The sequence below is a fragment of the Macrobrachium nipponense genome, chromosome 26 (genome assembly GCF_015104395.2).
Source record: "Macrobrachium nipponense isolate FS-2020 chromosome 26, ASM1510439v2, whole genome shotgun sequence".
Lineage (NCBI taxonomy): Eukaryota > Metazoa > Arthropoda > Malacostraca > Decapoda > Palaemonidae > Macrobrachium > Macrobrachium nipponense.
In genome coordinates this window covers 73286119-73301241 of record NC_087215.1, presented here as the reverse complement: position 1 = coordinate 73301241, position 15123 = coordinate 73286119, and the positions used below count along the sequence as shown (strand labels likewise).

At 35.7% G+C, this 15123-nt stretch overlaps 1 protein-coding gene across 1 annotated transcript in view; it reads right to left on the bottom strand.

The window, feature by feature from the left end:
* LOC135199730 (uncharacterized) overlaps positions 1-15123 on the bottom strand; it is a 183711-nt gene that overhangs the window by 52264 nt on the left and 116324 nt on the right. The gene's annotated exons all lie outside the window — the stretch shown is intronic.

Below are 15123 nucleotides of genomic sequence, written 5' to 3'. Positions count from 1 at the left end.
ACGTCATTATGGGGCAAAGACAAGAAAAATTGTTGACCTCTTGAACCAATCCCATTTCCCTGAAATATTTAAACAAAAACCCACTCCTTCAAAACAATAGTTTAACACTCACCACTCCATAATGGGAACAAAAGGAACTCGAAATTCTTCGTAAAACGCGGCAGTGATATATGTATTAAACATAACACCCGCACGGGTATCTCGGAACACTCTCGTCATTGCACAAGCAAAAGTCACACTGGGTGCGCTCACTGCTTCTGGCTGACTCCCTGGGAAAAATGCTGAGTCCCATAAAAATCCTTCCCTCCCTTTAGCACAGTTAACAGACAGATATTTTCTCATTTTTTCTCACTAAGTAACTGAAAACTAACAGTTTAACGATTTTCCACAATCCCACAAAGCTTTGTCGTTCGAAAACTATTGCTAAGTCACGACCCCTTTTATTTTTCTAACTGGCCACCCATCTCTACATTGGCGTTCCTAGGCATAGAAAAGAAAAATAAAACTTTTTATATCCCCTCTTTAACCGTCTGCCACCACTATAACATGGGGGAAAGAACCCCCAGTATTCATAAGGTAAGCGTGGACACGAAACGGAAGGCAGACCCCTATCTCTCTCTCTCCAAGGAATCACCCTCTCTCTCTCTCTCTCTCTCTCTCTCTCTCCAAGGAATCACCCTCTCTCTCTCTCTCTCTCTCTCTCTCTCTCTCTCTCTCTCACCTCTTTCTCTCCATTCTAACAGGTAATGAAAATGAGAGAGTTGCATCATAACATAATGTTTATTTACAAGAATAACTAAATCAATTAAACTAAGTAAATCCAGTCTTACAGACTAATTCAAAAAACTACAATGTCAAGTCACCCAAAAGTCCACACCCCACTGGGAACTCTTTTGTCCCCCGGTATTCCAGATCCAGTCTGTTCCAAAATATAAGGAACAAAACCCCAACCCGGTAAGTACACACACAAGTTTAAAGACAAAGTTAATAAAATGGAACATCTTACAATATATCAAACAAGCCCATCCCTTTGGCTAAAGTAAGGTAACCCACTTACCCATTCCCAACCGGAATATCACTCCACTGTTTTAAAAAAAACACTTTGGCATCTGCATCATGGCTTCGCCTTCCCCCACGAATGTCTGTGCAAGTCTTCCCATAGACTTGGCTAGTGATACATTATGAATAGAAGAGGCGCACACGCACATACGAATGCACACTTCGACAACGCCTCATATTACTGGCTACAACCAGTTTCCCAAAGGCACTTTGAGAAGAGTTCATAAACTGTCGTACATTGACTTCCTGAATTAAGCACTTTTATCTCACGCCATCCCTAGAAACTCATTGATCAGCTACTCTCAGGTCGTCACTCTGCACTGTTCTCCACATTCCATAGGTCACAGAGAACGCACGAACAATATATTATAATCAAAATCCATAGGCCGAAATTACATATAATATATATATATATATATATATATATATATTATATATATATATATATATATATTCGTATTATATATATAATATATATATATATATATATATATATATATATATATATTAATATATATATATCGAATATATATATATATAATATATATATATACTATATATATATATATATATATATATATATTCATATATATAATATATATATATATACATATACCTATATATATATATCTACACCTGCTTGTGTGTGCACTTAGATGCGTGTATGACCGAAGCGTTAATGCATAGTACACCTTTCATTCAGGTCATTACAGCTTTTCTCTCGCCTCTAGCCGTTACTTGGTATTTAGTCGCCGCCATGAAAAGAGAGAGAGAGAGAGAGAGAGCGAGAGAGAGAGAGAGAGAGAGAGAGAAATAATAAGATATGTTGTATAATTACCTCCTCATTCACCCGCTACTGCTGCTGACCGGGTCGTAAAGCTGTCCTCGGTTCAAATTGGGTTGTAAAACTCTCTAGTTAATTAGAGACTGACCTGTCTTTGCCTTTATTCTTCCTCAGGCATGAAAGGACGAATTATACAAAAGCATCTGGTTTATGCTTGAAAATACTGTTAAGAATTTATCCTTTATATATATATATATATATATATATATATATATATATATATATATATATATATATTTTTTTTGTTTGGTACTGGAATTAGGAGCTGGACTTGAAAAGATAAGGTCGAAGGACAGTGCTAGGACCAGCGATTGGGTCATTCAGTGCTGATAGGAAATTGAGAGTAAGAAATATTTAATTTTTACATTTTTTTCATTCTAATAAATAAATAATCATAAATGTCCTGTCCTAGAATTCCTTGTCAGACCTTTTTAGGCTTTTCCTACCCCCCCCCCCCCCCACCCTCCCCCTAAACAAGAACATAACAGCAAGAAAAACAACAAAGTAGTTTGTAAGCTTACTCCCCGAGTAAGTGAAAAGACGGCATCAAGTTCCACACGACGCGAAACGTACGGTCATATCATAAAGCCTTTTTGCAAAGATGCCTATTATTTTACAATTTTGGGCGAGGGACCACCGCGGTTGGTTCCTACCGAGCTGTGTGTTGCCTCACCCCGTTCAAGTCAAGTTGTAAGTCATGGATGGTTGCTCCTTAGAAGGTTTGGGGACTCCGGACCCCTCCCTACACACACCGAAGAGCCCCCCTACACATGGACACCATGCGGAGCAGAACAACGCATTCCCGGAACCATCTGTTTCAATTTATTTGCTAATGTCTCGTGGGATGATTTGCTTATAAAGGGATGGGAAGGTGTGAATGGTATTTGTAAACAAGGTAATAATGTTTTTACTATTATTCTGAAATATTGTCACCGTCGCTACCACTGTTATAATTACCGTTTTTAACGCTACTTCAGCCACTGTGTGGATATTGCCAATTATAATTTTCATCATGTTATCTCGTGTATCTAGATTATGTTTTTAATGGCTCCGCTTTGTATACTCCCTAGGCGTGTATTTACGATATATAATATATAATACTATATAATATATATATATAGATATATATAGGTAATATTAAAGGAACCCATAAAGCACCAAAATATAGGCTCCTTTTACTGGATGGAATTCTGTTTAACATAAGATTTTTACCAGTCTCTCTATCTATATATATATTATATATATATATATATATATATATATATATATATATATATATATATATATCATATATATCATATATATATATATGTGTGTGTGTGTGTGTGTGTGTGTAAGCGAATACCACAGGAAAATGATAGGCAGAATTCCAAGCGCTTTCGTCTTAACTAAGACATTGTCAAGGAACGAATGAAATATAGTTGGAAAGAAAGTAATCCTGGATTATCTCTTTAATTTTTACCCTTTTGACAATTAACCATCTGGTATTCTTGATCTTGTTGTTTACCTGATAACTTTCTTTCCAACTGTATTTCATTCGTTCCTTGACAATGTCTTAGTAAGACGAAAGCGGTTGGATTCTGCCTATCTTTTTCCTGTGGTATTCGCTTTATTTAATGAAGTCACGTGTTCTATTGTGATTTTTAAGCAGTGTATATATATATAATTATAATATTATATATATATATATATATATGTGTGTGTGTATATATATATATATATATAAATTTGAGAGCAATTTCGAGTTAGAATTAAATATCAAACATCTGTAGTAAAGTTTCTAACAATGAAGTACGTAATGAGAACATTCAAAGGTGTATTTTAAATCATCAAAAATTTTAGTTTGGAAATGACGTTGAGGTATACAAAGGTAATCAGATTTCAGATTAAAATTTACAAATCGCATGCAAGAATCTAAATGGGTTATTTAGTCAACCTCAAAGACCAAAAAAAATTGATGTTTCATTTTGAATATATAACACTGTTTATAGTATAAAAGTACCTCCATATTACAAAAGGCCATGGGATATAGAAACGTAGGTCTTTCAGCATAAAAAATAACATATATCAAGATAATCAAGTGAATAACTCAGCTCTTCGATCATTATCCGCTAAGGGGACTAGAAAGTCATCGAGATTTAGAGGAAAAGTGACACCTTTATTCATCTCCCCCCGCCCCCTCCCCCCCCACCGTCTCAAGGGGAAACGAGGCCCCAGTCTTGTTTTTTTTTTTTTTTATCGCAATTTTAGAGTGACAATCAAACTGCAATCTCGCTGTGGGTGTCCTGCCTCATCGAAGTACGATACAGCGCCTGGCCACATACCTCCCCGCAACCCATGCTTGACAAGCAAGCTCCCTGTTATCTTCGTCTACGCTCTCTCTCTCTCTCTCTCTCTCTCTCTCTCTCTCTCTCTCTCTCTGTCTCTGTCTCTATGTATCTCTCTATCTGTCTCTCTCTTGTCATCTACTTCCTTCTGCATGAATGAGTTGCTCTGTCCATAAGTTTATTTCAAACTCTTATGATATATAATCTGTCTTCATTCATGACTGGCAAGCTCCTCACAATCGTAGTCTACTCTCTCTCTCTCACTCTCTCTCTCTCTCTCTCCTTCATCTCTGTTTTTTAGTCTATCTATCTATCTATCTATCTATCTATCTATCTATCTATCTATCTATTATCTATCTATCTTTTTCTGTCTGCATGAATGAGTTGCTGGGTCTGTAAATTTATTTCAAACTCTTGATTGATATCATCCGCCTTCGTGGATTATCAAATAAATTTAAGATATCAGAATCACTCCATTGACTCTAAACCGTATTGCTAAGCATTGCCGCTCGCACCAGATCCTTCCTTGTCACTGTGCACTGTCTGGCTCCATCTTAGTCCATTCGTTCCTCCGATTCAAGGTCTATCCGCTCCCTCCCATCGAAGACTTCATTATCAGTCATCACATTCGACATTTTCCGCCCTTCGCTGTCTGTTGAATGATCGGCCTCTTTATATATTCCCCTCGTTGACGTCTTCCCTTCACGTGTCTCCTACATTGATTCATGGTTGAACTGGTCCTTCGGGAAAGGGCCGGTGAGGAGAGAGTGAGTCGAGGGTGATGGAAATGTGGGTCTTTTGAATTCTGGGGAGATTCGTAGAGAAACTGTGTATATCTTCTCGTATTTTCCCTTTACCTTCTCTTACCTCTTAATGAACGCCATTGTCTTTGGAAACTTGAATTGGGTTCATCTTCTGAATACTTGAAATAATAATAATATAAATAAGGCTCATTTGCTTTTAAGACAAACGTCAAAAACATCAGCTGCCATAATTCTAGCAACAGAGGAGATGAATAAGGAATTCCTAGTTATTAAATAATAATATTATTATTATTATTATTATTATTTTTATTATCATTATTATTATTATTATTATTATTATTATATATATATATATATATATATATATATACATACATATATATACATATATATATATATATATATATATATATATATAATATATATATATATATATATATATATATATATATATATATATATATATATATATCCATACACACATACACACACACACACACGCACACACACACACACACACACACACACATATATATATATATATATATATATATATATATATATATATATATATATATATATATATATATATCCATGCACACATACACACACACACGCACACACACACACACACATATATATATATATATACACATAAATACATTCATATACAGCATGCTTTTAAACATACCTGTGCTACTCTTCAATCATCACAGGAAACAAAACTTACTATTCTGTTTACCAGAAAGGTGTCCAAACGAAGAGATAACTAAAAGCGTGCAATGTCACAGCAACCACGATGAGAAATGATAATGAGACACGGAAATAGTCCCACGAAGCTAATCTTAATAAAATTTAATGTAGTGGGCGAAGTCGCCTCCTCCCTGACACTTCCATAAAAACTGGAGTGGGATGACGGGATTTTTTTTTTTTTTTTTTTGTCGCTCTTTACTATTAACTGGATATATTTAGGTGCCACGGTCAAGTCTCGAAGATTATATGTCCTTCGTTCTTTGAAGAGAGAGTGGGCCTTACGATTCGAGTTAAAACAAATAATAAGAAAATTGGTCTTAGGTTTCAGATAATCAATTAGTGGAAGATTTTTACTTATTTATCATTTCTTTTTTAATAAGTGACATCTCTTCTTTCTGCATTTCCCTTTACCCTTCTGTTACTTCTTTCTATTGAACACCGTAACATTCTTTGGACGTTTGAATTTCAAGTCAATGGCCCCTTTCGTGGGCTTGTTCTGTAGAATAGGAGGTTATCTTCAGAATAATAATAATAATAATAATAATAATAATAATAATAATAATAATAATAATAATAATAATAATAATATATTGTTTTCTCCATGTACCTGTTCACTATTCTCTCTCTCTCTCTCTCTCTCTCTCTCTTCTCTCTCTCTCTCTCTCTCTCCAGGTTAATTTCCCTTTGGAGCCATCTTAGTTTTATAGTCAGCTGACTCTGTCCATAAGGGATTTCACCTGATGATTTATGGAATGATAAGAAAGACTGCGAAAGTTTCGTCTCATGCGTCCCTGCCTACTACTGTCACCTGATGTTAACTTCCATCAAGCATACATAATATACACACGTCTCAGCAAAAAGTCGACCGGACTCGACCTGATTCTCGCTCGGCCTCATGGAGGTCGACGTGGATGTATTCGACAAGGCGGTGCCGTACGCGAGCATCTTTCACAGCCTTTCATTCAGCGTCTTGCTTGTGCCGGAGTTTGCCGAGGAAAGCAGCTGATTTTAATGGTTAGACTGCGTTGCGGTTTGATATTCCAGTGTAGCGCCGATAAGAGGAACGTTCGCTAAGTCAGTTTTGTCCTAAATTAAAGTTTGCCCGGCAGACTATTTAGGACGCTAATTTTATCCCTATTTACATCAATTTTTCTACCTTTTATAAATAAAACACGGATTACTTGGCGTAACATTTGCCATCAATGCTTGAGTAATAGTAGTAGTAGTAGTAGTAGTGGTAGTAGTAGTAGAAGTGGTAGTAGTAGTAGTAATAGTAGTAGTAGATGGGATTAGCCTCTGAAACGGCTCCCCATTTTGCTCGTTCTATACTCCTTATGGTTGTTGCATGTTTAAGTTTATCGTCTCTGTAATATATATATATATATATATATATATATATATATATATATATATATATATATATATATATATATATATATATATATATATATATATATATATATATATATATATATGCACAAACACAAACGAATTGTTTCTCAACAGATTAACTCCCCCTCTCTCCCTCTCTCTGGAGACTTGATATATCCTAAAAACCTCACTAATGAGATTCCTTGTGACCATCTTTCAGTTATGACGCCGATGTGTGGGGAGGTCAATCGGTCATTACTTGTGACTTGTTAAGGTTGGAGTGAATTCTGCCATTTTTTTCCTCCCCCCCAAGATTTCTTTTCCTTCGCTCTGAAAGATCTCTTGCGTGAAGGCTGTCTTCTTCTTCTTCTTCTTCTTCTTCTTCTTCTTCTTCTTCTTCTTCGAACCTGATTTGAAATGAGTTCCGAGGGCCGTCTCAGTTCACGGTCTTCTCGCCAATTATGGCGGCATCGGTAACTGGGAATTAGAGCCACTTCTTCGGAGGAGGGGATTATTTCCTTCATGTTTTTCATAATTACAGAAAATTCATAGCAATTTCTTGATTTTTCTCCTAATCATATCATTATGATTTGATTATGCGTTATTTCGAGCTTTATATTTTTTAATTTTTGTGGTCGCACCGACGTTTGAAAAATTATATCTTTGTTTGAATGGAAATATAAAAATCCTCTTCAGTAATTATTATTATTATTATTATTATATTATTATCATTATTATTATTATTATTATTATTATTATTATTATTATTATTATTATTATTATTATTATTATTTCGAACGACTCAATTTCCCCTCTTATGAAGGTAATTACAAGAAATATGTTCAAGATAGGAATGACCACCGTGCTTATCCATTAGATGAGGAGTCAAGAAGGAAGTATTTGTACAGAAAAACTCCCACACCAAACACCTATATATATATATATATATATATATATATATATATATATATATATATATATATATATAATATATAGCTCCTTGACGATGTCTGAATAAGACGAAAGCGCTTGGATTCCTGACTATCTATTTCCCGTGGGTATTCGTTTATATATATTAAATTCTATAATATATTAAATAATATAATATATAATTATAATATTAAACTTATTAGTTTATTTATTATTATTTATTGTATTATTATTGATTTTATTATTATTATTATTATTATTATGATTATTATTATTATTATTTAATTTATTATTAAAAAACATGGTCCATCCTGGTACCGAAAAAGTAAGCTTGAATTCACTTGTGAGATCATTTGCCAACGTTAAGAACTTGTCTCTAGACGTGCTGTAATTAAGAGAGTATTTGCAGAGTTTTTTTATTCATTGATGTTTATTCCTCATTATCATCATCATGTGTTTTTTTTAATTGAATTCTCTCATCTTAGGTATTTTTCCTTTCCATGTACGTCATTCTTTCCCGTAAAAGTTATCAATTTTTGTGTTCTTTTAATTTGTGCAAAATCTGACGGAAAAAAAAAAAAAATATCGTTGATTCGTCATGACCAAACGACACCTGTGTTCATTTTCATGATAATTGTGTGACTGAAATCAGTACGAAAATCGTTTTACTCTTCTTAAATAATAAGAGCGAAAAACAGAACTGGAACACGTACAAGGTCACCGCTATCACCAGAACAACTGGGTCTTCGCGATAATTACCTCATGAATATTACGCACAACGCGGACTTGGAAAAAAAAGGAGAGAAAATAAGAGAGTTCTAATTTGTTTGGGAGCGTGGAAGTTCTTCCACGAAATGGCAGCCGATCGTGAGTCAAATCGCTTCGAATGTTCGGTCGCTATTTTCATTTTGTTTTTAAATATGAACACCGTACGAGAACTTGGAGAAAATGCACGATAGTCTGTTTCTCTTAGAAAGGGCTGGTGATTCTGAGTCAAGTTATGGTATATTTCTGTTCTATTTTCTTTTTTTCTTTCAAGGATGAGTTTTTCATGGTTTTTGAGCTATTTATGGTATATTTCTGTTCTTTTTTTTCAAGGACGAGTATTTCATGGTTTCATGGTTTTTTATCTATTTGTTGTTTTTTTTAAGTTGCTTTTGATGAATATTAATCTCATTATAAACAAAATCGAAAGTATTTAGCTCAAACTATTTCCACCCTAACAATAGAGAGAGTCTCTCTCTCTCTCTCTCTCTCTCTCTCTCTCTCTCTCCCGTATATTTTCGAACTCGTTCCTTCCCTTCTTCCGTTTTCCCTAATTCATATACCCTTCCTTTCTTCGAGAAGCGAATCTATCGTTTTCCCAGGCGTCAAGTCCCACTTTTTTCATCATCACCCCGGCTGTGTGAATAAGTGCATTGAGTTGCCCGTTCCATCGGCGCCGGAATATGAGGCAGAATTAACATCCCAAACGAGAGATTTCCGCTTTGAACTTTCCGTCAGTTACTTGCCCCCTCGGCTGAATAGTGGCCGTGATGCTCAAGAAGTACGAAAGTGGACTGGGCGCGGAGAATATCCAACGAGATTCAATTACAATTAGTTAAGATTACGCTCATGTCAACCCCTCGAGAATCCACCCATTCTAGGATATTTCCATCGTGGGTTAAACTTTCATATTTCGAGGTTCCAGAGATGCTGTTGAGTGTTGGAACTCTTTCCTCCCTTTCGCAAGGTTGTAGTAAGACTTTTTTTCTCCACGGAAATATTCTCGGATATTCAGCTATGATCCTGACTATCCGAATATCTGAGAATATTTCCGTAGGGGTTGAACATGGGAAGTATTTTCAGATATTCAGATAATTAGAGTATTATGTGAATATCTGAGAATATTTCTAATGTTTTCCCCAACAGAAATATTCTCAGACATTCGGATGATTAGGGTTGTATCTGAATAGCCGAGAATATTTCTAGTGTTTGCCCCCATAGAGATAGTCTCAATATTCAGATGATTAGGGTATTATTCAGATAATACCCTAATTATCTTGATTATCAGCTTATCTCTTTTTCACATTCACAAACACCATTGTCGTCTCCCCTCCTCATCGGAAGCACGAAAAGATTCATCACATTTTGAAAGACTTTGAGAGCTATGAAATTTGGTGACATAATTGGTTACTGACTCGAGAAAACGGACGAATGAAAAGAAGCAATCGGGAAGGAAGTAATGAAGCGTAGAATGAGAGGGAAAGGAAGTAACAAGATTCCCAGAGAGAAGAATGATAATTGGTGACGGGAGAGGAGATAAATACTGACAAAATATGACGAAGAGCAAGAAGGGGAAATGGGTGTTTACGTAAGATGATCTTTGAAACGATTGTATTAAAATCACTGGAAATGTTTAGGCATCACGACAAACTGAGAACTTATGGCACAGAGGACATCCAGACTTTATAAGCCAAAGCACTGGGGCACTTCCGGCCATTCAGCTCTAAAGACTGTGAAGATGGAGCTACAGAGGCTGGAAGTGAAAACCAGAGTAAGAACACTTGAATGGAGGTAGAGCAAAATGCTCAAGAAAAGTGGGAGCAGCTGCTTGCCGAAGGGACGCATCTAATACCCTTCAGTAGAACCGATAACAGTGCACCACGTGAGGTACACTCACAGCACTAACCCCCTAAGGGTATGATACAGAGGAAAAGATGAAGATTTACAAAGTCGTTGCTGCTCGAGAGGTGTAAACATTCTGGTCATCTTGTACTACTATGTACATATCTCATACAAACGGTTTTTTTTTTTTTTTTTTATTTTTTTTATTTTAGGAATATGTTTTACGACAAAACTGAATTGTCAACCATACCCAATGGTTAGAGACAAACAAACCAGTTTATTTTACCATTTAATGGAACTGAAATATAACATTTAGGCCAAAGGCCAAGCGATGGACCTATGAGGTCATTGAGAGATAACAGTGAAATTGAAAATAAAAGGTTTGAAAGGTGTAACAGGAGGCAAACCTCAAAGCTGTTGCACTGTAAAACATTTGCTAGGAGATGGTGGAAAGTAAGACGAAAGAAAAAAGAATATGAACAGAGGCACAGTAAAAGGAATGGCTGGAGTTGCAGCTAGGAGCCGAAGGGACTCTGCAAAAAACCATAAGTAATACCCACAGTGCACGGAGTGAAGTGCCCCGATGGCTCTACCCCGCTACGTGGCTTACCATTTAATCATTTCTAATAAATCAATATTCAGGCACTCGTAAACATGAGAAAATGAATCGTAGTTCAGATGCACTATTTGTAGGAGAGACGATATAAATGATATGGGTGTCGGTGTCTATTTTGTTTTCCGCTCGGAGGTATTGTTGTCAAAAATAAACGGTTCAAATTGCTGCTCGGCGATAGCTGCGGTAAAATAAACGAACTCTTCTCTTACTTTCGTTTTATTCCACTATTGCGACATCCCATTTCCAGTCCATTTAAAAACAGAGGAAAAGTTATGTGCGCCTTCAAGGTCTCTGATTTGAGTTTTGTTTGTCTACCGTACGCTAAAATAGTCAACGGGTTTGCCTGAAAGCAACTGAAAGCACTTTTCAAACATTTTTTTTTCGGAAAGGTTCTTATCCTCCAGCGAAAAGCTGACGGACTACTGGATATTTTGACAATTTCTTCCATTTTTATCTATGATGATGAGGATGATGATGATGATGATGATGATGATTATTATATCATTATTATTATTATTATTATTATTATTATTATTATTATTATTATTATTATTGCAGCAGATGAAACTATTCATATGGAGCAAGCCAACCAAAGGGGCCACTGACTCGAAATTCAAGCTTCCAAATATTAAGGTGTTCATTAGGAAGAAGTAAGACGAGGTAAAGGGAAATACAGAAAGAAGAGACTCCACTTATTAAAAAGAAAGAAAAAAACATGATAAATAAACAAACAGCTGTTATAGAAATAAGTAGCATGGCAAATGAGGAAATTAATGACCTTTATGGGCGACGAGCGCTTATTCGAGAACGGTTCTTGCTGAATGCGCTCACTTTCCGTGGACAGTCGTTTCCAAACCCGGTTATTTTCGAACGAAGGGTCAGCCGTTTGGAGCGACGCGGGGTCACTTTATTTGGGAAGCAGTAATCAGGAGTAAAAATGGTCTGTAACTTCGGGCCGAGTCATTCTGTTTGAAGCTGTTTAAAAAGCTTTTAGCAGAGAGTGAAGGGAAAGGGACTGAGACTGACTGACTCGTACGACTTTGCGATTGCTCAAGCTCTGGGAAATTTTATATTTCTGCAGGTAGAACTGGCTTCATTTCTGACTATCAATTGTTTGCAACTGCATTTTTTAACGCTCTCACTTCCGTTTAAGGCCAGAATGCTAAAGTTAGCAAATCCTTCACATTCTTTTCCAACTAAAAGAGTTTTCCTTCCGCTAAATGCAGTCACTTGTTAATTGTACATTTCTTTAACATCTTTACTGAGATAAGTAGAACTCTCTGCTCAAGCACTGTACTGTTTTGCTTGATATCATGAAAGTGGCGTTCATCTGAAAGGAGTAACAGAAGGTAACAGGAAATACAGAAAGAAGAGATCAGTTATTTGAAAAGAAACTTAGTTAACAGATTAATGAACAAGTAGATAAAAATGCAAATCAATTATTCCTCAAATAGAAGGCGAACCGTTTCAGAAACTAACTGGAAATACAGAAAGAAGGGATCAGAATTAGAAAAGAAAAATAAATTAATAGATTGATAAGAACAAGTAGATAAAAATGCAAGTGAATCATTAAAATACAAGAATCGTTGCAGAGACTAACAGGAAATACAGAAAGAAGTGATCCGATTTAGAAAGTAAAAATAAAATAACAGAATGATAAACCTGAGGTAAAAGTGTAAGTAAACCATTAAAATACAAGACTCGTTTTAGGGTCGCACCTCCGCTTGGCCATTTAGCAACGTTGTCCGTCAGACTAGGCATCGTGACCGAATAGATCAGTAACCTGTCGAAGCGATCCTTTAATCCCCCTCCCCGCACGACCGCCGAAAAGGAAACAAACGGCTACCATTTTTCGTGGTTCCTTTTTGCATACCAACCTTCGTACCCCCATCGATCAAACAATAATAAAAAAAAACAAGAGTAATGAATCGAATTATGCCCTTGGCACCGGGCCAAGCGACCTTCTCTCGTTATTTTTTTTTATCGGTTTCCTTCTACACGTCTTTTTCAAACGCAGCTGGGCAGCTGGACAGCTGGGCACGCCCCTCCGACGGCTATCTTCACGATTTGAATGTAGGGTAGTGACGCGTTGCATCACAGTTCGCCTTGTATCTTACTAATTTATTTATGATTTATTGATAATTAATTTCAATAAATAACTGATATTACTCCTTGAAGTTGAAAACGATAGGGAAAGTGAGTGGTATAAAGCAAAATATCCAACTGCCAGCAATATATAACATCGAGACCATAGAATAATTCACCTTGCAATTAACTGATGTATTTGCAATTTATTTATAATCTAGCTTAAAAAAATAGCTGCAATTACTCCTTGAAGGGTAAAAAAACAATAGGTTTTTTTTAACCTTCAAGGAGTAATTTCAATAAGTGTCCAGCAAAAGGAAAAGAGAGTGGAATGAAAAAATATCAACGGTCAGGAATAAACATAAAATGAAGATCTAAAAATAATTCGCCTCGAAATTTACTAATTAATTTATAATTTATCTAAAAAAGCAACTGAAATTACTCCTCGAAGGTAAAAAAAAACAGTAATTGAAATTACCCCTTAACCAGCAACAAGAAAGTCATGTACAATCGAAGTTCCTCGTTGGACGTGAAATCAGAGGAATTCATTCCTGGTGATAGAAATTCATTTCTCGACGTGGTTCGGATCCCACAATAAGCTGTAGGTCCCGTTGTTAAGTACCCAGTTGGTTCCTGGCCACGTGAAAATATCTACTTAAGCCTTCGGGCCAGTCCTAGAAGAGGAGAGCTGCTGATCAGCTCAGTTGTCTGGTAAAACTAAGATATTACTTCACATAAAGTCGAGACTAGGAGAGTTTTGAAGCAACTGGTCGAACAAAACGAGGTCATTATACCAACAACAGAAGACCTTTCCCGTGAAGGTAACGACCATAGGCAGCCGTGGTTGACCGATTTAAATGACGGACCACACCTTCTTAATCATTGGCTATCATTTTCTCCCTCATGTCTCTCACCCATTCACTCACCCACTCACTCACACACTCACTCACCCACTCACTCTTGGATCGTAGGAGCGCCACACCCGCGCGAAGGGGTGGGAACATTCTGTAGGATATGGACAAAATCTTTGGTCATCGAATTTCATTCGTTCTTTTAATGGGGTTTAAGAGTTTTAGAGCTTCTTAGAGAGCTTCAGTACGTTTAAATGTATACATACATACATACATACACACACATACACACACACACACACACACACACACATATATATATATATATATATATATATATATATATATATATGTATGTATATATATGTATGTACCTTCCAAGCATAAAAGGTCCATTAATACACTCTGGTTTAAAGCTAAGAGCTATACTTCGGTGGACTAACTTCCACACTTATAGTCCTTATAGTCCGAAATATAGTCTTAACTTGAAACGTATCCTGTTTAAACAGCAGAATTTATTTACGTATACATATGCATATATATAAAATATTTATGTACATATATATACATATATATATATATATATATATATATATATATATATATATATATATATATATACATATACACACAATCACACACACACACACACACACACACACACACACACACATATATATATATATATATATATATATATATATATATATATATATATATATATATATATATATAGACCACACACTTTAAGAATGAATAAGAATGCCAGCACTTGCCAAACACGATAATTGTAATTTTGGAATATTCAGTCTTTCAAAGAAATCAGCCATTATCAATCTACAAACAGAGGAACAAAAAATGAAATTGTCTTGAATTGTACGCGTTTAGAATTTGCTCTAATTTCTCCCTGAGTGTC